Source organism: Biomphalaria glabrata, chromosome 3 (genome assembly GCF_947242115.1).
Source record: "Biomphalaria glabrata chromosome 3, xgBioGlab47.1, whole genome shotgun sequence".
NCBI classification, from domain to species: Eukaryota; Metazoa; Mollusca; class Gastropoda; family Planorbidae; genus Biomphalaria; species Biomphalaria glabrata.
The window spans coordinates 8379701-8404373 of NC_074713.1; the positions used below are offsets into that span (position 1 = coordinate 8379701).

Here is a 24673-nt window from a genome sequence, read left to right on the forward strand (position 1 = left end):
CTCTCTTTTTGCTAAATATTTTCGTCAATGGCTCAAATCACTCAACTAGGCGTCAATTAACAATCTTTTTCTCTGCGGCTCAAGCCAACAATGTCTGCATAATTTTTAATGTTTTGGTTTACAATGTAGGCTATTTTTTATGTTATGCTCTTTAAAGGCAGCCAGATAATTAAAAGCAGCCACATTTTCTCTACAAATCAAACATGTTGGATTTTTAACAAAAAAAAGCAAAGATCAGTCCACTTTTTCTTGAAGCTTCTACATTTAGAGTCTACTCCCATTAACACCAAAAGAACATAAACCAAAAGGCAGTAATAATGCCCTGTTTTACACACCCAAGATGTCAAAGACACGGCCAGCTCAACAGCAGCGGCACTGTCCAAGAATACAAATAACTGTCAACTATTGTCGCCGAAAAAATAAACTTTAAAAAATTTTTTTTTTAGAAAAATGGCTATTAGAATATATTAGATTAGAATGAAATCCATTCATCTGTAACGTAGGGAAACTACATTTTTCATCCTTTTTATTTTCTACACTTTGTTCCCATGTTCGGTTATGGCCCGCGGGCCGTAGTTTGGGCATCACTGCATTAAGTCATCCGGGACTGCCCATGACTCTCTGGCAAAATTGCGTGGCGGAATTCCTCGCATTGCAGCCTGACGTCACGGGCAATTTTTGTTCGTCCCCCCCCCTTTTCCCTCCCCATAGAACTATGGTGTAGGATCGTTGTTTGGACTTCAATAACAGAATACTTTAAGGTGAAATGAGTTTCAGATTTGACTCTGCTTCGAGCTCGCGTAGTGTGGCGTGCTTGCGTTGTAAAAAAAATTCAGTCTGTCCTTCTCTCTCCTCTCCCCTCTCTCTCTCTAAGCGTTCTCTCATTTCTTGTTATTACCTTGCTCGCGCTATCGCCCCGCGCACACACATTACGGTTAAAAAATAAAGGATTTAAAATACACACTAAGATTTGTATTCTCTCCCCTGTTCCTCAAAAGCTTCCAAGGCCGACCCCGATTTCTGGACAACACTCTGTTTACATATAATGAATGAAACAAGTCATGGAAATTTAATTCATTTGTGCGGATAATAAGCTGATCATAGTTGGCAAGTGTTGTTGACTTTTTTTTTGTTTCTGGATATTTCGTATGGCGCAGTGTCTCCAGTTTATTTGGCTCAACACTGGAATACACAGTTGGAAACCTTTCAAGCGGAATTTGTTCTTTTCGCATCGTCTGAATCCTTGTAAGTGTAGAGTTATCTTTTCTTGTATGTTTACAGTTCTTTATCATAATTCAAATAATTGTTTACAAAAACTAGAAATATTAAATTTATTAGCATGGCATTCATACATCTTATAATTAAATTTTAAATCTAGATTGTAGATAGAGAATCTATTGTAGGCATAGTAGTCAGTAGATGTAGACCAGTGGTTCTCAAACTGTGGTCCGCGGACCCACATGGGTTCTCGAAACGACTGTAGGGGTCCGCAGAAAGATGACTCTTGTATATGATTGTAATTAAAATAACTTCTCAAAAGGCAGTTTATCCGATCATACTTCACTTGGACATTCCCGACTGGATTGAAACCTTTTGCGTGTGGACAAACTTAAGATCTCAAACTTAATCCTTAATAAGATGTTGTTTTTTAACATTTTTAACTTACATACATTTATGTAGCTTTTTCACCTAGAGGTCCGTGGGCAAGTTTGACAATATTAAGGAGTCCCCAGGTCAAATAAAAGTCCGAGAACCACTAATGTAGACTACATGCGCAGGCTCTCATTTGAGTTTAAAAAACTAGTAGGGCCTATAAGATATAGATATATACTAATAGGCCTATACGCCTAAAGGCAAATGCCCGGTGGGCCTAAACTCTAATGCTAATGGACCGGTTAGCCTGCACCCTAATATCTGGACCAGTGGACCGATGATGAAATGGCCGCTTAGGATCACAAAGGGTCCGTAATTTGTGGAGATTGTGTACTATTCTACTTAAAAAAGATGACTGTCATTGACTGCCACTGACTGCCACACTCACCACCAGAAAAGATCTTTACAGTGTCATAGTAATAGGCCTTCTAGCACATTTTTTCCCCCACAATAATGTAATGAGCTATATCGTATGCCGTCCGTCTTTTGAGCTTGTACATCCCTTGTACACACTAAGCGATTAATCTTCTCTATAAAAGCGATTATATCAATGACTTAATCATTCATTGATCACGAAAATCTCTTAAACTGTTGTACGTATCGGCATGAAATTTCGTACACAGATTCCTTTTACCTCCTAGATTCTCACTAAGATACGTAAACTGGTCTTATTCATGAGCTCAGTTTTAGGATGCTTTATCAAACGCTTACATTTTGTGAGGACAAAGGCAGGCCTACGAAAGGATGCCCGTCTTTATCTCACAATTTGTCGACAGATCGTATGGTAAAGCCAGGGCGAATTGGATACCCTGTATATGCCAGATCTAGATTTAATATACTTAATGTTTAGATATATTTATTAGTCATATATACATCTACTGTCTCTTAATTATTTAGCAACATATATAGATCTCTCCCTCTCTCTGTATATATATATATATATATATATATATATATATATATATATACATATATATATATATATTTATATTAATAGGTGTGTGTTTATAGTATGCTGTTAATATTTCGTTTAAACCTTTGTAGCAAGAGACTCAGAGAGAGAGTCACTTTTAAATTCCTAAATGGTCTGAATTTAAAGTTTATGTTTACTTGTTAGGCCTGTCTAGGCGTAGTATGTAGGTCAGTTGTGATAAATAACTTATGTTTTAAGTGTTATCAGCGTGGCCCAGACTTTGATCGTGTCAATTCAAGTCTATTGAGCAGTCCTAGCGGGACTCCAGTAAGGCTTTCCACGTGTGTTTAAAGATCTGATGTTTCTGGGGGGGGGGGCGAAAAAGAGAGGGAAGTGCGGTTTATTAATATATGGGCAACGTGCGACTTTCTTTCCTATTAAAATCTAAAAGGTTAGCTAGAGTTAAAGCTGAGAGAGCGAGAGAGAGAAAGATAAAAAGAGAGGGAGAGAGAGAGCAACAAAGAGGCTACTGGCGAGGTTTTACAACCAGGAATTGACGGAACAAAGATCTAGAATGCATGCAGAGTAATGTTCTCTATACTGAGCTCAAGTGTTGGTTCGGAGTCAAGTGTGCAATGCACGCTAGGTCATCCAATGGTCAGATGGCGCCGTCCTCTCCCCTTTCTCATCGCTATTGCTCAAGAATTATCCGCACGTTGGATGGTATAAAGATCACAGCGTATGATTTAGCAGTGTAGGGAAAACAAAAGCAACTGAATAAAATGTAGATATAAGTACATATATAGTGGATAATACTTGTAGTCTATAAAGCGAGTAGAGTTTAATAAGTAGGGCCAATGGTTTATTCAGTTAAGAGTAATTACTTTTCTATTTTTATACTGTATAAATGCATTGGCGTAGCTATGGTGGAGGAAAAGGGGGGGGGGGATTCAAATTTTAAAATCCCCCGGCCCCCACTTGAAAAAGGGGTGGGGGGGGAGGGTCCACATATTCTTTTTTACATTAAATATTAAGCCAATGCCATGTAATCTTCCTATTCATGTTGTTATTTTGACTAGAGTAACACCTTTAGTAAAATCACTAAATTTAGAAAGCCTTTAGGAAAGCCTTCAGGATAGAAGACTCAAAAGTAAAGTAGCAATTATACATAAAACACTGAACCATAATCTTTAAATACAAAAACAAAATTTAATAAAATACTCTGAAAGACACAAAGATAAATGCACATTCCTCGTCCCAAATGCTAGGACAAATGTGTACAAATACTCCTTCTTCCCTAGTGCTATTAGAGCTAGCCAGGAAAACCAGTGACATGGCAGAATTAAGGCATTGGTTAATATGCATGACCAAATGCATGACGCGTAGGACGTAATCATCTTCTTTTTTTTTGAAGTAACGTCTGTATTATATAAGATAAGATAAGGTTATGTAAATGAGTGACCATGTTGCATGTATTCCACACATCAGACTTACATATTTACTAAGAACATTATCTCATGTCATGATGTCGAATGTCAAAATGCAGGGGCCTTAAAGAGGTAAAGCCACCCCCGGACCCCCAAATCCCTTGCTACGCCACTGTACGAATGTGTGTGGGCGTATTTGTATTGGTTCAATAGATAATCTGATGTAACCATAATTTAGACATGCTGTGATAAAAGGGGGGAAGCTAAAACGAGTTAGTCAGTAAAAGTTTAGTTTATTGGGTTTAAAAGGAAATTTTCAAGCTTATTCGAGAGTTTTGTATCTAGTTATTTATACACATACAAAGGTAAAGTTAAACTATCTGCCTGGAGCTACGACCCAACGGTGACCTACATCAAGAGGCGACCTTAGCAGTGCGCGAGGTCCTGGGTGTGTGCTATATCAGGGCCAATAATATTTGTACGATGGGCTGACGTGACAAAAAATTCTCTTTATCGCGGGCTTCCCTAAGGGGTTAGACATTGAGCTGCCTATGCCTACATCAAAATGGATATGATATTATACTAATTATACAAAGTACTATAGTTACTATAGTCCAGTAAACCGATATCCAGGGGGTCACCTGCAGACGAGGCTAACGAGGGAGTCACGTGACCAACACTACTCCCAGTCAGCCTGGATTTTCCCCTAACAAATGTTAGCTCTACAAGAGCTGGGTACACTCTGGGGGGCGCCATAATGTCCCCAGCCTTCTAACTGAAAACTTTGATAGCGCCTCCTTTGTTTACATACCCCTCTCTGTACTGTGATTCAGATAAAATTATATAATTATAGGGATGTAGCAAAGTGCGCTTAGTTCAAGGAGTACTAAAATGATAGACATCTCGATTCTCTTATTGTAATTCTACATAACATATTATAGAAACGGTGGACTGAATAGACTTTCTCACGCACACATACAGGGACCTATTCTAAAACCCACATTCACTTAGACTTATTCCCACAGAGACAATAAAGCAGAAGCAAATCCAGTCAGTCAATCTTTAAAATTTCTTTCGTTCAAGGAACACACATAAGCTGATCCACACCCCAATACAAAGACGTTATTCACAATCGACCTGTGTCGTGTGTTCAATATGTTAAACGCGGTTGTATTTTTTTTTTTTTACATATACATTGTTGATGTGTTCACTGCATTTAATGTGTTGACCCCTGACATCACTGACATCTATAAATACTTTCTGACGCAAGAGTGGTGTACCGGTATCGATTGCCAAAACATTTACATGACGCCATTGATTAACATCTCAACGAGAAACTTGAGCAGATGTAAGTGAATCTATTACTCACTGTTAACCAGGGCCGGCCCTTCGGCAAAGGCAAAACTATGCAGCCGCCTATAGCCTCCGATTGGTGGGGGCCTCGCAAAGGACTCAATAAATGGGGCCGATGATGTTAAGGTAATCTGTTTCTTTGGCCTAAGGTTAACGGGGGTGTCATGTGGCCAACACAACGACCAACCGCCTTTACTTTCCCCAACTAATGTCAGGTACCCATTAGATCTGGGAGTGCTAGGGGGCCCAAGGATCTCGAAATTACAAATCCCAGTCTTCACCAGGATTCGTTAGCCAAGCGCTTACCCTTCGCGTCTCCAAGTACTAAATAAATTGCGTAATTTTAATTTTTAGGAAGTTTATTTTTCATTCTTCTATTTCATTTGGGGTCACCAAATTCACTTCGCCTAGGGCATTCAACTATCTAAGGCGGTCCCTGACACAACGAATATATATAAAATATATATAATATATATAAAGAAGGCTGCAGTCAATACTACACAAAGGTCCGGTATCAACTACTTCTTGCAATTATCTGAAACATTGTCCACTGCCTCATTAACGACCTCCTTTACGTCATTGTACCACGACTCCCCCTCCTCCCCTGATTTCATCTCCGGACCATGTTAACGACCAATCTGCGTCTAGGCTCCCTCAACTATTGGTCCCTGGCTGGCCTCTGAAAACACTCGTTTGCTGGTCCTCTCTACTACTCGCGCAGGCTTCCAAGTCGCTCTCTGGTGCCCTTCTTAAATTCACGTAGGACCTTGACCATTGGTCTCTCTCTTTCCATGTTACAACTCTGTCCATCAACCCTAGATCTCTAGGTCTTAATTTAGAAAGTTCCTAAAATTCGCCTAATTTCCGCGTGCTGTAAACGAGTGTTTAAAACTACTGTTTACAAATTTAACCGAAGAACTTTTAAGTCTATTTCTTGGAAGATCCTTGTGTTTTAAAGTTGATAATGATTACCTAGACAACGATCACAACATAAGCTATTGTCATGGAGTGTGTTCGTTTGTCTAATGTAGGCTAATTAGGAGTAAAACTACGTGGGATAATTTGTTTCTTATAGCAGAATATATTCTGGTGTAACTACGAGGAATTTAGTCGTAGTTGAGGTTAGAAATAGGGGAGGGAAAGTTGTATTGAAAGGACAAGCTGGACACTGGGGGGGGGGTATATTTCAGGCTTCATCGTGGCACCCCGGTGAAAACGTCCGTCAGGGAAAACGAATTGGCTGACATGGATATAGCGCTGCCTCCAGTTGGTTTCCACAGCACGTTATAGCGATCGTGGAGAGGATGAAAGAAAGTCTTCGCTAACCCGTCCCATCTACTTTGTCGCACCTTAGCGGGAGGCCATGCTGCTAGTGATGGCCCTCTCACGGATAGTGGCAGTACATTATAGGAATTCGCAGAAACACCTCGTGGACTCAGCCTCGGTAAGGAGGAACCAATGGTGGCTCAAGGAGATGTGATTAAATGTTCATCTAGTTTGATGGGGGAACCTGAATGAAGGCGAGGGGATCGCTGTTTATGTGAGTTGTGCTTGGTTTAAATTGTTGAATATTTTATTTGTGTTACTACATACATCTACATTGAATTCTGTGTGGAATTGTTTTTAAACACTCTTTTTTGTTTTTGAAGAAGTTTGTTCAACTTTTATTGAAGGGTGTTTATAAAGTAATGCCCCTAAATTTATTTAGTTAGACTAGAAGTCTGGGACTACAACTGTTTAGTTAGACTAGATTTCTGGGACTACAACTGTTTAGTTAGACTAGAAGTCTGGGACTACAACTGTTTAGTTAGACTAGATGTCTGGGCAGGTCTGGGACTACAACTGTTTAGTTAGACTAGAAGTCTGGGACTACAACTGTTTAGTTAGACTAGATGTCTGGGACTACAACTGTTTAGTTAGACTAGAAGTCTGGGACTACAACTGTTTAGTTAGACTAGAAGTCTGGGACTACAACTGTTTAGTTAGACTAGAAGTCTGGGACTACAACTGTTTAGTTAGACTAGAAGTCTGGGACTACAACTGTTTAGTTAGACTAGATGTCTGGGACTACAACTGTTTAGTTAGACTAGAAGTCTGTGAGTACAACTGTTTAGTTAGACTAGATGTCTGGGACTACAACTGTTTAGTTAGACTAGAAGTCTGTGAGTACAACTGTTTAGTTAGACTAGATGTCTGGGACTACAACTGTTTAGTTAGACTAGATGTCTGGGACTACAATTGTTTATTTAGACTAGATGTCTGGGACTACAATTGTTTATTTAGACTAGATGTCTGTGACTACAATTGTTTATTTAGACTAGATGTCTGGGACTACAACTGTTTAGTTAGACTAGATGTCAGGGACTACAACTGTTTAGTTAGACTAGACGCAGTTCTCAACCTTTCAGCTCGGCGACCCCGTTTTAAAATTCCTCACTATACCGCGACCCCTGAACAGTAAATTAGTATAAATTCCTCACTATACCGCGACCCCTGAACAGTAAATTAGTATAAGTACAAGTAACTGTGCACTTTCGCTAATGTTACAATATTATAATTGTAGGTCTTATGTAAGTATTTGATTTCCATTGCCAAACCTTAATGTTGAATCATGAAACAATATGTTATGTTTCAATATGTCATATTCTTGAATTATATTCTTTTCATCATCCAATGACACATAAATGAAATAATATCTTTATGACCTGCATTTATTGACCGTTCTATTTCTTAGTCACATCAGCCACATTTCATTCACATGTGACGTTTTTCTGTATTTAGACTTGATAATGAGCAGGCTGTTATGCAAATAATGTATTATTGCAAATTGAAGGTGCAGCACAGACAAAGTGGGACATGACTGCAAACACTTGATCCAGAATTGTGTAATTATAGAGAAATGTTTCGCTGCCTCTGTATTAATGAGTTCAATAAACTATTTGTCTCCTAAACATCTTCGACTTTGACTTTCATTGAAGTTCTGGCAAGTGCAAATGGAATGTGAAATAAATGTGGAAAGTTTCATGTGTTAGCGAATGTTCTTTCACAAAATTATCAATTGCACTTGATCCATGCAGTGACTTTTTTTTGTTTGCTTTTGTAATTTTAGTCAGACATTGTCCTCGTTATAACTATTATACGATGAATCACAAACTGAGTTCCAATGACTTTTGGCGACTCATTCTGTTTAAATTTAGACCAACATACTACAATACTTGGAGGCGCGGTGGCTGAGCGGTAAAGCGCTTGGCTTCCGAACCGGGAACCGGGGTTCGAATCCTGGTGAAGACTGGGATTTTTAATTTCGGGATCTTCGGGCGCCTCTGAGTCCACCTGGTTGGTCGTTGTGCTGGCCACACCCTTGTTAACCGTAGTCCACAGAAACAGATGATCTTTACATCATCTGCCCTATAGTATAGATCACAAGGTCTGAAAGGGGGAACTTAGCTTTACTTTTTTTTTACTACAATACTTGGAGCACCATCTTTGTCAAAATTATTTGACACTTTTCCAAACCTATTTGACACTTTTCCAAACATGAACCAATCCTCTTTAACACGTTCTGATAATGTTGTAGTCTTTTTAAGTGGATTGCAAACATCTTTAAATGGCCAACATTTGCCTAGCCATTCCTCTAAAATACTGCTAGCTATCAAAATGACATTACAATTATTTCGGCTCCATAGACTTAAGAAAACTTCGCCACACATGACAAACTGGAGTTGTTCAATTCCTGCTTAAACTAATGGGGGAGGCAGAAGAAACAGTGGTGCATGTCTTACAAGAATGACCAAGAGCTGCGGGCAGACAACTGAAATGGAACTTCAAGGAAGCTATGAGGCACTACGTTCAACAAAGGAGTTTCTTACCAAAGCGCTACGGGAGGCCCACAGCAGAGTTACTTACCAGAGCACGATGGGAAGCCTTTGCTGCCCTGCTACGGTGCTACCATTAGGAGTTCGTCCAAGGTTCTTGTTGTCCAATACGTTATGCATTTCTATACAAAGTTTGCATATGAAAATTGAAATTTATGGATGCGCTGTTCAACCTTTTTTAAAACGTACATATTTGGTTCAGATATTACAAATTTTTACATGTTGTTTTGTTTTCATTTTATTTTTCTCTAGCACGTAATTTACTTATGGAGATCCTTATACTTCACTAATAACTTCATAAGCTAGTGACTATTATAACCGACTCTTGACCTTACAGAAGACAGTCCAGACGTAACGATACGTTATACATTAATGCACATTAACTTCAACTATTAAAGATATTTTTGCTGCGATAATTAAAATGCTTGAAATCAATTCTGATTCAGTTGTCTGCAACATCTATCCTCGAATAATAATAAAAATAGTAAATTTCAATGAAAAAGAAATTGGCATGTTACATGTTAGAATTGACCCAAAAAGTCCATATTTTCAATGGTCTGAAGCGACTCTTAACAAATTGTCAATCGACCCCCAAGGGGGTCGCGATCCACAGGCTGAGAACCCCTGGACTAGATGCCTGGGACTACAACTGTTTAGTTATACTAGATGTCCGGGCAGGTCTGGGCTACAACTGTTTAGTTAGACTAGATGTCTGGGACTACAACTGTTTAGTCAAACTAGATATCTGGAGCTATAACCTCTACCTGTATCAACACCTAGACTCATATAGAGAAGAAGTAATGGAAGATTCTTTGTTTGTTTATATAGTATTATTTACCAACAATACAGTATTGTTGCTTTTAACATTCTCATAACATAATTACAATCTTAAATAATTCTGCTAACAAAAATATTGTTACTACAAGAGTACATGAGTAGTTTGTTTACTTTAGTGATAGGAAATATTTTGTACTTCACTGATTAGATAAAACCAAAGTGCATTTTACGGTTATGAGTTAGTTCCCTTTATGTTTCTCTCAGTAACATAAAAATCCATGTATACAAACTGGTCAACTAGAATAATTCTCTCATTTTAATAGGCTTTCTTATTCGATAGTGAACAAGTAAAATATAAAAAAATTATTTGAAAGAATTATATTGAATGCAATTGCATCAATTAAGCAATTTTTTAGATCTAGACCAGTGGTTCCCAAACTTTTTTGTCTCGTAGACCCCTTGCCATGTTTTTAAGTTTTCGGTAGACCCCCAGCATTTTAGTGAAAATTCATTAACTTCAGATGTGCTTTTCTCACTGATTACTATGCGATATATATTTATTGATGACATTCAAAGCAAAATAAAGCAAAATAAAATGTAACATGCATTACAAGGAGTAACTAAACAACAACAACAACAACAACAAAAAAACGCCTATTGGTGGGCAGCTTTGATAATAAAATGTCAATCTTGGGCTTCAATTTAGTTCGGGTTAACATTCTATCTTCTCGATTAGATGATGTCTGACTGATTTAAATTTGGAAAGTAAGAAAATTTATCATTGTCATTGTATGCTTCATTAATTTAATCCTCTCATGAAACACTGAGAATGATGCCTTCGTGTTGATCAAATTTAGGTTATCACATTGTAGCTGCAAGCTAACCTCATTCAATTTATGAAACAAGTTTGTGAAATAGACTATGTCCGATTCCCGTTTAATTTCTGTGTTTTAAAATAGGATCTTAGCAACCAAGAACTCAGAAAAAATAGTGTCAAAGATAATCCTTTCGAAAACTATCATACTTCAGTGTGAAGGAGCAACTGATCAAAATTTCAGGCAAAAAGCAATTCTTTATGAATTTCTTGATTCATAACAAAAATATAATAATACCACTACATTATCAGGCGAGGTTAACTAGTCCAGCTTTTTAAAAAAGTAAATCGTAATAACACGATAACCATTCATTGTCCAAAACTCATTTCACCATTACACCTTTGAACTGTATTGTTGCTTAGAGGAATTTTTAATGATATCAGATATAGGATTGTGTAAAACAGATTGTAAAACCTCTTCAATGGTTGGCAAAGTCAATATTTTGCTTATAGTGTGCAGTTTTTTAGAGTTTGATATAAGCCTAAGTAAATATATTGTAAGACGCTCACAAACCTATACTCACACATGATGTTTAATCAACATTTTTCTACTGTGGCTTAATTCTGAATTTAAAAGTTTTCAAAAGTATTTATTTCATGTTGACTTTTCTCGATGTTTCAGCTTCGATGGTTTCGTAGCGACATAGCTTCAAACTTTGTTACATAAAAATAAAGAACAAATGCAATAGTTGTTCAACAAAGAAAGAATGAAGCCAAATTTTTAATAACCAGCAATTTACGGTCAACATTTTATTTTATAGACTCGGCCATGTAAATTATTATTTTCATGTAGACAAAATTAAGGTATTTAAAATAAGACGTTAACATTTTTAATTTAAAAAAATTAATTCCACTAACAGGGTTGAAATTCAAAGGATTAACTAAGGTACAAATCATGTGTGAACGTGTCAATTTCATGAATGGTCATGCTTCAATGAGATCCGCCTTCGTAGACCCCCATTAACAGGCCATAGACCCCCAATTTATTTTTTTCACTTCCGTAGACCCCTTGGAAGTCCTCGTAGACCCCTGGGGGTCTATATAGACCACTTTGGGAATCACTGATCCAGACTAACTATTGAACTATAGTAAATTTGAGAAATGGAATTTTTTTTTCTACATATTTTCGTTTAGCAAAATGCTCAGTGCGATATGGTCTAAACTTTCTTACTAATAGTGTGATCAGTGCACTACTTTTATGGACCAGGAGGAAGTAAAATAGAAGATTTTATAGTCTATAATTAGTTAATAAATTTTAGCGACTGACCTGATTCGCTAGACTAGGCTTATCTCCCCTCGGCGTAGTACATTTCTATAATAAACGAAGTTAGTTACTATAAATCTTGTCACATGTAAAATATAAGTGCGACTGGTGTGAATGTACACTTTGGTTACTTATAGTTATAATGTTTTTTGTTTGGTGTAATGCACAAATTGTAAGACAAATTTCCATATGGACAATAAAGATTATTATTATTATTATTTTGTTTATTGATTTTATTGATTTATTTGAAAAGTTTCAACTTCATCCTAGAATGGGAAGTGGGAGAAATAGCGTGTAAAGGATTCCACCTAGACAAACAGACGGAGTGAGTTAATTCAAGCTTTGTAAAAAAAAAAACAACACACTGGTCATGAAAGAGTCTGACATTGTGCTCTTCACCCAAAAGAATGTTTGTGATCTTCAGTTTTAAGAATATAAATTCAAAACACTTCCCACATTCCAGTGCAACACTTTTCAAAGAAACTATTATTTCTTTTACATGAATTCGTGAAGTAATAGAGAGGACATTTCAAAACCATTTCTATTTGTTAGATCTAGGCCTTAATCGCAGTCCTATGACAGAGTTTATTCTCAAACGTATCAGTGCTAGATTTAGCTAGTGCCGGATTTAAGTATGTTGAGGCCCCGGGCAGGATTTTTATGGAGGCCCCTACAATTTTTCGAAAGCTTGACTAAAGATCCACATGTATTTATATCCCAAAGCATGCTGTTTTAGAGCGAAAACAATGTTTATTTTGTTCATTTGATCTCATTTTCCCTTTAAAAATATATAAAATGAATATTTTAGTTTTAGAAAAGGTATAGGCTCGCCCATTATAATGAGACTAGTTCACTAGCACTCCTCGTGTGTGACTTCATTTAGAATGCATTTTTTTAAGGCGTAACGTTATCCCATGTCACTGCATGGTAAATAGATGTTGTGAAATGATTTTCTATCGTCTGACTTAATGAAGACTTCGTAGATCAGTGATTCTCAGCTTTGAAAGACTTAAATCCCCTCTCAGACTATGCGATCTGTAGTAAATGTTTTCCTGTTTCTGTGGCCCATGATTAACGAGGGTGTCATGTGGCCAGCACAACGACCAACAGCCTTTACTTTCCCCTAACTAATGTCAGGTACCCATTACAGCTGGGTGGACTCAGAAGCTCATAACGAACCCGAAATTAAAATTCCCAGTCCAGGATTCGAACCAGGGAACCTCCGGTCTGGAAGCCAAGCGCTTTACCACTCATCCACCGCATCTGCTAAAAAGACTTGATAACAACTAATGAACTAGTGATCTTGATAATAAACATTTTACTAGATCTATAACCGACTGACCTGACAGTTATTGTTGGTTTATCTAATTGTTTACTAATTTAAAACAACAACAACAGATGTTTGACTTTCTTAATCCTTACGTGCTGACTAGACACTGCTCAGTCTTTGTCCTTGTTTAGCTTTGACCAGCGCTTCAAATTAGGATTTGGACATCATGAAGCTTGTTGTGGTATTGTGGGGCTCCCAGGGGGTCGACAGCGGACCATGTGAGAGAGACAGAGAGACAAACACAAAGAGACAGAGACAGGGAGACAAAGATATATATATAGAGAGACAGACAGACACATAGAGAGAGAGAGCGTTGATAGTGTTTTGTTTTGATGATAAGTGTTAACTTTAAAATAATTAACCTTATGCGTTTGAAAAAAAAATGAATGTCATATGAATTCTGTTCTTTATTGTATATATGGAGGTAAATTCATAACATAAATCTTTTTAGTGTATCTGGTACACAGAATACAGAAGTATTGATAAGCTAAGTATTTTAATAAACCATAGCGAAATTTTTGTGCACGTTTCATCAGCGTAGAGTTCAATTTGTTAGATCCTTATCTCTAGTTGGCAACACCTTTCTATGACTTTTTATTTAGAAATCTCTCCCAATCTTCCTCTTCATTTTCTTAAGCTTTTGTTTAGATTCTATAACATTTAACCGCTACCCACCCAGCTCGGCTTATAAGAAGAAGTAAATGTTTATTTAAAATTATGCAAAGAAAGAAATCGTATAATGTTTGCTACAATAGTGTTAGAGAGTGTTTGTGCGTTGTTTCTGATGTAGCCACAAGTAAATGAGAGCGGATGGTTTGGTTGTGTTGGGTGAATAGATTCTGATGAAATCGCTAGGTGGTCGGTCGTAGTTCCAGTTAATTCAATTGGCGGGAAAGTGGAAGAAGGGAAAACAAGCAAGAGAGTTGAGACAGAAAAAATGGGTATTTCTAGTGAGTTATATCTTGTTTAATTATCATTTCTTTTTGTCTTTCTACATATATCTATATTGACTTTGAAAGATGGGTATTTCTAGTGAGTTATATCTTGTTTAATTATCATTTCTTTTTGTCTTTCTACATATATCTATATTGACTTTGAAAGATGGGCATTTTCATTTGGAAAATCTATATTCATTATTGTTTTAAAAGAAGCTTTTAAAAATTGTATTAAAAGTTCTACATTAAGAATACAATACGCCCTCACCGGTTTAGTGCATATACTCCAGCATACGCGTATAACCCTCATAGGCATAACCCGCACACATTACAGAATAAGTAAAAACAAAATCGTACAACCCGCACCATTATATACCCCGCATGTGCAAATTAGCTTCGTTGCTGCTAACTTACTTGTCCACAGTTGATTACTGATATGCTAGAGATTCCCCGTCACACTGGTACTATTTGTTCTCCTGTGGTTTATAATGAGATGGTCATAAAGCTTTCAGAATGTACATTTCACAACCGCACGGCCAACTATTGGAGGTATAATGACCTGCCGGTATGTCCATAGTTTCCGTTATGCTATGTCTGTGAGTAAAATAAACTTTGTAATCCTCGCTTCTTTGTATATCCCGCACCACTGCGACACCCATTTGGGAAAACTTGCATAACCCGCGGGTTATATGCTCGAAAAAAAAACCAACAACAACAACAAAACGGTTGCTGTTTGGAGCTAGAGACCAATGACCGAGCACCAACAACTATGTTTTAACTTTAACATTTTCTTCCTTCTTGTGAAGAGTTCCCCGACTTGAACCCCCTCTCCCTCGCTAATTTACCTTCTCGCCTATCTATTTTTTATGGCCATTACAAAAAAAAAAAAAGTAACGACGCTCTCAATAAGTGGTGTGGAAACAGAAGCGACGTAGATTGAGATACAGTTGACTAGTGGAGGGGTGAGCTACTATCAAACTATCATACAACAAGAGGGAGTGTGGCCGCCTCTGTTAATTCTCATGAAAGACAATATTTGTAATGCTAATGATGGTGAGGCATATTAAGCCAAAGAAATTGGAGTTTTAATCATTCTGTCATAAAACAAACAAGAAATGACATCTTGCTGTATGTTTGAGGAGTGTACGTTTTTATTTTACAAAGTGTTGAGTTACTTTAATTTATCCTTTCTTTAATTTACTTTTAATTTACCTTTTCTTATCTTTTAACTTACTTTTAATTTACCTTTTCTTATCTTTTAACTTACTTTTAATTTACCTTTTCTTATCTTTTAACTTACTTTTAATTTACCTTTTCTTATCTTTGATTTTACCTTTAATTTACCTTTACTTTTCTTTTAATTTACCTTTAATTTACTTTTCTTTTAATTTACCTTTTCTTACCTATTAATTTAACTTTTCTAATCTTTTAATTTAACTCTTATTCATTTTACACTTTCCTTTCTTTACTTTTACATTTTCAACCTTCAACTGTTCCTAAAACAATGTTACAGTGTTACACAGGTAACACTACGAGTTTCTTCGGCTTTAAACGCGGAAACGCTGATGCAATCACCGTTGCAAACACGACACCTGTAGATAGGTATTTCTTCAGATGTGTACCTTATGTATCTATTCTCTGACAAATCTTTTTTTTTTTTTAATTCCCTGTTTGACACTTGCCAATACTCGAGATAGGTCAAAGTTCGCAAAGTAGAGCTACCTTTTGAAGCTAACATAAAGTACGTCTTTCGGGTTCAGGACCTAAATTATTCGAGTACGACTTATATGTGAATGTTCAGACACACCTACAGACATTCCTACGTTGCGGAAATCAGAGCAACGCGTATACAGCGGTCCTCACTCTGTCCGCAAAAAAAAAACTTAGATATTGAGACAAAAACTTAGATCTCGCGTCACTGTGCAGAGAGTTGATTATTAATCCTAGTAAAAAAAAAATTACCATATTTTTATTACTCTTCAGGCAGTTTCCGTACCTTAAAAGAGCTGGAAGATACAAAAGCTGCTACTTTATACTTTAAAATAATTGCAAGTTTATCTAATATATATATAAAAGTTTGTTTAAAAAGACATTTGCTCCTTTGTTAAACTGATGACTTTTTATTAATGTCATTTATTTGCTCTTAATAACTAATAAAGGAAAAAAAACCTGGTTAAGCGACTGTATAAACCTACTCAGAGTAAAGATATAAACCTATAGATCCAGACTTAGAAGATGGTCTCTAGAGCCAGACTTAGAAGATGGTGCGTTAAATATTTCAAAAACGTCTGTTTATTTATATAACTCTTGTATAATACATGCAGGAAAACCGGCTGACTTACGTGTGGGCAAGATACAGAATGCCTAGACTTCCAGACCAAATTTAATTTAATAATTTTATTTTTGGAAAAATCATAAAAGTCAAACCAGTGTGGACAATTAGGTAGTTATTCTTTCCCAAAGATATACATAAACTTTCATATTTCTAGGTAAATCGTTAGAGCCATTTTCGAGATCCTGTACAATATTTTTTTTTTCTTCTGACCCGATGAAGAGTTAGCAAGCTGATTAGAAGAATTGTAAAAAATTGTATTAGCTTGTATCAGCTTGTATTAGCTTGTATTAGCTTGTATCAGCTTGCTCGTTGCTATGTAATTGGCAAAATAATCTCATTATTTTCTGTTTAGACCCCACGGACTAGCTGAACTTTAACCCTGCGTCCCAGTCACGAAGCAGCCATTACACGTATGGGCTCGTTTCGCGCAGGCCAATGATAGGGGCCCTCAGGGGGCTATTGGTTATTACTTTTAACAAGGCGTTCTGCTACACCGCTGCTGAGGCGCCTCCTCGCTGCTGTTATATTTTTGAACATTTTGCTACGCCGCTGCTGAGGCGCCTCCTCTCTGCTGTTATATTTTTGAAAGTTTTGCTACGTCGCTGCTGAGGCGCCTCCTCTCTGCTGTTATATTTTTGAACGTTTTGCTACGTCGCTGCTGAGGCGCCTCCTCTCTGCTGTTATATTTTTGAACGTTTTGCTACGCCGCTGCTGAGGCGCCTCCTCTCTGCTGTTATATTAGACCCACACCTGTCCTTAGGGGCCAGTTATGCAGCGTGACCCATATGTGACGTATAACACACTTACACTTGCACGCTAATCTCAAATTAGTTTATAATTAATAAAAAAAAAAAAACAATAATTAGTTAATGTCGTTGATCGACATTCCATTTAGGCGTGGCACTCACACATCGGCGTAATCAGGCAATGTTCGAGGTGGGGGAATGGGGAGATGTGCAGGTGGTAGTCACATATTTCTAGAGTACTCATGTTTGAGAAAGATTTGATAATTTTTTTGTTGTGATTTTGGCCCTTTTCTTCCTAAAAGAGGGCCGCGAGCTAGAATTTCGGTGAAGGATGGTACTTTAAATTAATGATAATTAGGAATTAATTAGGTACCCCTGAGACCACTCAGCTCTAACGTGTACTTAGTAGTAGTTAACCCTTTAAACGCGTGTGGTACTTTAGCCTCTAATCATCAGAATTGCAATTCCATTTTGTATACACTCATTGTATAACAGCTCAGCACTCTAAGGGTTAAGGGAATTGGTTGTTGATGCGCTAATAACAAGACCCCACCGTTAATCTTGTCTTATAGTCACAGATAAGCTTTTATCAGCCTTAAGGAGCGTAGGTTTCAACAAAATAATGAAAAAAAAAACAACTTTTAAAACATGCAAAATATAAAACATACTTTTTTTAAAAACAAAGTTTATATTGAGTGAGGGTAGGCGGTTCACTCGCTGTCATATCTCTCTCAGTATTGCATGTTTTATCTCCCCATTTTCAATATAAAACAAAATTAATTAATACCACTAATTGATGAACTTATTTGTTTGTTAAATCGGTTCATGCGTTGTCACAATAATGGGAAGTGAGGGAGACAAAAAAGGTGTTAAAGAATCCACCCAGACAGACAGACAGACGGAGTGAGGTTATATAAGCTTTGTAAATTTACCCTTAAATACTCCGTATCCTAGATTGAGTTTCCGCCTTCAGTCGCTGAGCTGATCTCCTAGATGACCAGCGACCCTCTTCACCAATAACGTATCGTTAGTTACACGGGAGGCGCTCATTACAACGTGTCATAGTACAGACAATAGTGTACTCTAACAATATCATTGAGGACACATGTCGCTTATTTCTTTTCTATAATAATTGTAATGAGTTCTGTGCGAGACCCCAGGCAGCTGCCTAGTTTGCCTCTGCCTGAGGCCGGCACTGCCATTGGTAACGCATGCAGACAAGTAGCTCTAGTGTTATGTAGACTTTCTTTTTGGACTCATGAATTTGATCTGGGGCATGACTATCGTTTCGTTTAATGAAATAGATTTTCTGAATTCTCAACAAGTCTAGGTCGAATTATCCAGCTTCAGCATAACTGAGATTTTCTGAATTCTCAACAAGTCTAGGTCGAATTATCCAGCTTCAGCATAACTGAGATTTTCTGAATTCTCAACAAGTCTTAGGTCGAATTATCCAGCTTCAGCATAACTGAGCAAGCCATCTACACACGACGACTTTATCTAAAGCAAACACAGATTATGATTAAATCTACATTGAACCTTTTACGATTCGCTATTTGTATCATGACAGTGAACAGAACAAAGATGAAATAAACTTGGGTTCTCTTGGGTTTAAATTTTGACATCACGGAACAGCGTTGATCGTCATACTTTTATATAGTTCCTGGTTGTAAAACACGAAGATCTGGGTTGGAACTCAGCCACTGCCATCCCTTCGCCTGATGGTCTGTGTGTGTACTGTGCTAAGTTTGACTTCAGTGCTTTAAGCAATTATTACACAGCTTCTATATCCATTTTTTTCCTTCCTTGTGCTGAAGGTATTTTTAAAGTACTTTTTTTGTTACTGTGTGAAAGATTTTTAAAATTGACTTATCCTGTTTTTTTTTTTTTGTTAATGCATTCGTATTTGTTTATACCTCTGTGTCAAGGTCACGTCTGATAACTCACACTTAACAACGAGATGAACTTGACACGCGCAAAGTAGGCTTTGTTATCATCCTTGTGATGTTTAGTTTTATGTGTAGTCGAACTGTAACTATCTATGTGTTTCATGAGGCCTTTGTGTTTCTATAGTGTAGGTCATGTCTTGTACTTGGGGGAGACACTCCAGCCTCTGTACCTTTAAGGATTATCCATTTATGTCGCTATGGCGTTCTCGAGGATTTAAGTTTCGGATTGTTGAATCAGAAACTTGTTAACAGTGTTCCATGAGGCCTTTGTGTTTCTATAGTGTAGGTCTTGTCTTGTACTTGGGGGAGACACTCCAACCTTTGTACCTTTAAGGATTATCCATTTATGGCGCTATGGAGTTCTCGCGGATTTAAGTTTCGGATTGTTGAATCAGAAACTTGTTAACAGTGGAGATATTTATAATTCAGGATTAAGGATTACTTGTTAGTTCAAACGCAGGACATCTTCTTATGCTAACGTGTATATATATATATGTAGGCTAAAAATACATTTTTTGTAGGTAGCAGTAATGTGTTCAACCTGCATTCTTCAAAACTCGGGCTATTCACCACGTTATGGAAAGGAGTAAAGGAGTGAGGTCACGGTGTTTAGTGAAGTTGTAATGTCATGCATGACGTCACTTTCCTGTAAATTGTGTTTGGAATGACATTAAAGCTAAACAACGGACAAACCTTGAGAGTCGGTATTAGTAAGAAAAATAGCGGGGGTAAATGTCAACTATAAATGCCATAAGCTTAAAGAAAGATGTATCAACAGACGAAGAGATATTGATATAGAAGTGTCGGTCTGTATTTGTTTATTTACGAGTTACTATGCAAGTGCCAAACTATATACTCTCAACACCAAATAGGTTCATGACTCGTTAAATAAGCTGCGGAATGTTTATTTTAGTGTCTCTCTCTCTCTCATTAGGTGTGTGTGTGTGTTTCAAACTTGTTTTTACTTTTTCCTTCTTATTCTATTATTTGTGACGTGACTTACACAATGATCTCCTTTCCAAATTTCAGTATGTTGAGTAATTCAATTGGTGGGAAACGTGGTCGAGAGGCTAAGTGTGCTTGAACTTGGCTTGTCTTGGCTACCTAGAGGAGGGCTCGAGATTCGACACCCGACTCGGGCAGACTTGCGTTTACTGAGCGCCTAAAGGCAGCACGGAAAACCAACTCCTAGATACCCCCTTCCCTCCCCCCTCCCCAACTGGTCCACAAATGAGATTGGACCAAAGCGCTCTGAGCATGCTATAAGCATGAAAGTGGCGCTATATAAAAGCTATAATAATAATAATACAAAGATATGTTTAAAAACTATTGATCACATGTTAAAATATACGAGTGAAGCTTGTTGACCATTTCGTTGACAATATAGGCCTAGATCTACATGTATACCTTTAAGGTATCTGATACCCAGTGGCTTTCTGTTTCGGGTATCTGATACCCAGTGGCTTTCTGTTTCGGGTATCTGATACCCAGTGGCTTTCTGTTTCAGGTATCTGATACCCAGTGGTTTTCTGTTTCGGGTATCTGATACCCAGTGGCTTTCTGTTTCGGGTATCTGATACCCAGTGGTTTTCTGTTTCGGGTATCTGATACCCAGTGGCTTTCTGTTTCGGGTATCTGATACCCACTGGCTTTCTGTTTCGGGTATCTGATACCCAGTGGTTTTCTGTTTCGGGTATCTGTTACCCAGTGGCTTTCTGTAAGAATTTACTCACCAAGGCTAGAGACGTATAAATTTTTTTCCCCAAGTGATGTACCCTTGACGTCTTATGCTTGACTAAAACAGACCCTCTACAATACTCTACAATACTCTACAATACTCTACAATACTCTACAATACTCTACATTCTACAATACTCTACAATACTCTACAATACTCTACATGGTAACGAAAAAAACTCTTTAGTAGACACCAATACAAAACATACATGCGGAACTGCCCCCCTCCCCGTACAGCAGTATTAGCCCATTCAATCCGTTGTTTTGTTTGACCAAGCTTATATCGACTCCTTCTGTCTGCCTGTCTAGAACTAATCTAGTACACAATGTCTTCCCACTTCCAACTCTCGGGTCAAGCTGAAACTTTACACAATTATTCATTGTCGATGACAACACATGAATAGATACGAACAGATAACCAATTTGTTAAGTAATTAGTGGTAATTAATTACTTTGTTTTTAATAGAAAAGGGACATACATTTTCCGCTTAAATAGCTATGGCAGAAATTGTGCGGTTCTTTTCCTTATATAAGCTTTTTATTTTTTAAATGTTGCTTTTGCATATTGGTGATTTAACTTTTATAAGTTGTACACTGAGGACGCCAATAATGCGTTCCTGCAGCTCAGAATGCTAGAAAACGCTTGCGCCAGACCCCTCTTGAGGAGCTTACGATGTTCCTCCGGCCTTCTTACTTAGACTTACACTTAGATCCCCCCCGCGCCATTCGGTGCATTTGGAGGCAAGCTGTCTCCATAAAGATCTAACACTGGCAAAGCCTGAAGCATCTTCCTATCATGGTGTCCACTTCTCTGAGGTCCTCCATGAAACTGTGGCGCCAAGTTATACGAGGACGTCCCTGTTTGCGCGTTCCTCATATTCGCCTCCATGCCATCGTAACTCATGCGACGCTCCATTACAGCGGTGGAGTCTCAAGTCGAGTCTCAGGTCGAGTCTCAAGTCGAGTCTCAGGTCGAGTCTCAAGTCGAGTCTCAAGTCGAGTCTCAGGTCAAGTCTCAAGTCGAGTCTCAGGTCGAGTCTCAAGTCGAGTCTCAGGTCGAGTCTCAGGTCAAGTCTCAGGTCAAGTCTCAGGTCGAGTCTCAAGTCGAGTCTCAAGTCGAGTCTCAGGTCGAGTCTCAGGTCGAGTCTCAGGTCGAGTCTCAAGTCGAGTCTCAGGTCGAGTCTCAGGTCAAGTCTCAGGTCGAGTCTCAGGTCAAGTCTCAGGTCGAGTCTCAGGTCGAGTCTCAGGTCGAGTCTCAGGTCGAGTCTCAAGTCAAGCCTCAGGTCGAGTCTCAGGTCAAGTCTCAGGTCGAGTCTCAGGTCGAGTCTCAGGATCTCTTTGTCTGACCTATAAAATCCGTCTTAGCCATTTTTGCAGAGCCATGTTTAGATTTTAGTTTTGCAGATAAGCTAGCTCCATGTCTCGTATGCATACGTTACTGTTGGGCTGGATTTTTTGTTTACGTATAAGGATGTCACGGGTAAAATTTTGAGAAACGCTGTAGAAATTAAACCTTTTTAGTCTACGTAGGCCTACATGTAGACTCAATCATCTACGTATAGATAGGCCTTATCATTCACTTCAAATAGACTTCTTCTCATACAAAGCCTTCATATAGACCTAATCTTTATAGAGAAAAGATCTGATCACATACATAAAAAAGACATTATCATCCGCCGTACATTAAATTATATGCGAGGCCATTGACCGATTACCTACAAAGAAGTCCCCTCCCCCCCCCCCCCCCCAGACTGAGAAGAAGTCTACCACTGTTCACAAACTAATGCGAGAATACTTGAATACCACAAGTACATCATCCTGTACACATCAACATGTACAGCATACTTGTACACAATGTAAATACTTGGCAAACTACAAACAGATATAAACCAAAACAAGATAATTAACAACAACAGCAGAAGTCATCAATTGTTCCTCGTTCATAATGAGGTCATGCAACTGACCTATATAGATCTAGCTGAAAGTGCACAATGTTATCTAGCTACTTTTTTAGCTACGAAGGGGATAAACAAATCAAATCTTATACAAGTAATAACCAAAGTGTTTATTGTTACATTTCGTTCTAAACGTTTGGTAAGCTGTGTACTTTTGTAATAAGTAATGTCAATGGCGCCAAATTAGTGGCTCTAGAGTAGCAGTTGATCTTCTTATCCAGCCTGCTTTATTACGGCTAGTTAGTTGCCATCTTGATAATTGTGTATGCTACAGCTTTTCTCCTCTAATACAGATGCCCCTTTTAAAGCCGTGTTGGCTATTGGTCATAATTTTTTTTTGGACATTTATTTGCATACCATATGCTGCGGAAGTCTTGTCAATGCGCATCACCAGGTCAGCTAGTTCTTTTTCTGTCGCTGCTAGGCGCAAGTGAGTAATTCATCTTCCTCCAATGCTTCTCGAGAGCATTTTCCATTATCCTTTCAAGGAAGACTTTGAAAAGTGTTGGTGAAAGTAGGTTTTGAACCATTCCCCAATATTAATGTTGAAGTATACCGCACTGGTGGCCTCCTTGTAAAGGTTCTGGATAACTTTGATTATGTTTTTACTTATGTTGTACTTTTCCATTGTCGCCCAGAATGCCCCATGCCTTGATCGATCGAAAGCTTTCTTGAAATCAGTAAAGACATAGAAAAGACTCTCTTGGTGTTGGAGATATTTCTCACAGAGTATTCTGAGGTTTAGGATTTGTTCTGTTGTGCTGCGACCTTGTCTAAAACCCGCTTGTTCTTCTGATATAATTTTGTCTGCTATCGGTTTTAGTCGATTTAATATAGTTTTTTAACAGTACTTTGCTGGGATGGCTTATGAGGCTGATGGTGCGGTAGTTTTGACAGAGTTGGAAGGGTTATGATGAGTGATTGAGTCCAGGGCTTGGGCCATTCTCCTGTCTGCCAGATCTTGTTGCAGATTATTAAAAAAGCGTTTATGATGGTTTCTCCTCCTGCTGTAGTAGTTCACCAGGAATGTTGTCAACTCCGGCCGATTTCCCTTTTTTTCTGAGCTTTCACTGCTGATGCTACTTCCGATCGTAGAATTGGATTATCGTCTATGTTGGATACTGCTTGGACAATTAGTATCTCTGTATCTCCTGAGATTTTAAAGTTATACAACTCTGAACAGTATTCGTCCATCTTCTTATCACATCTTTCGCTAACACATACATTTATTTATTTATTACATAAATAGCAATCCTTTTTTAAAAAAACAATGGCCATATCAATGCTTCTAATATTCTGTACTCCATTTCTACTAAAGAAAAGGGCCGAAAGATATTTAATCATATTTATAATTATCAGTCATGTGTGAAAATCAAATATACAAATAAATCTGTAATCAAAGAGCAGATAACTGCTAACAACTTTTGCTTGATTGTCACAGAATGAAGAGTTCTCCCACACTTAATTCTTTCTATATTTCATAAGAGTTGTTTTCTTTGCTTAATTATGTCTTAGGTTATGCTGTATTTTTTTTTAAGGATACTTTTTTT

The 24673-nt window shown here is 37.8% G+C and overlaps 1 protein-coding gene across 9 annotated transcripts in view; it reads left to right on the forward strand.

The window, feature by feature from the left end:
* Nucleotides 1-842: 842 nt before the first annotated feature.
* LOC106073521 (cell division control protein 42 homolog) overlaps nucleotides 843-24673 on the forward strand; it is a 47575-nt gene continuing 23744 nt past the window's right edge. Inside the window, exon 1 of one of the 9 annotated variants that reach the window (XM_056023206.1) lies at nucleotides 843-1245. The gene's annotated coding sequence lies outside the window, so the exon portion shown is untranslated. The other 8 variants (XM_056023214.1, XM_056023207.1, XM_056023213.1 and 5 more) reach the window with 8 other exon arrangements.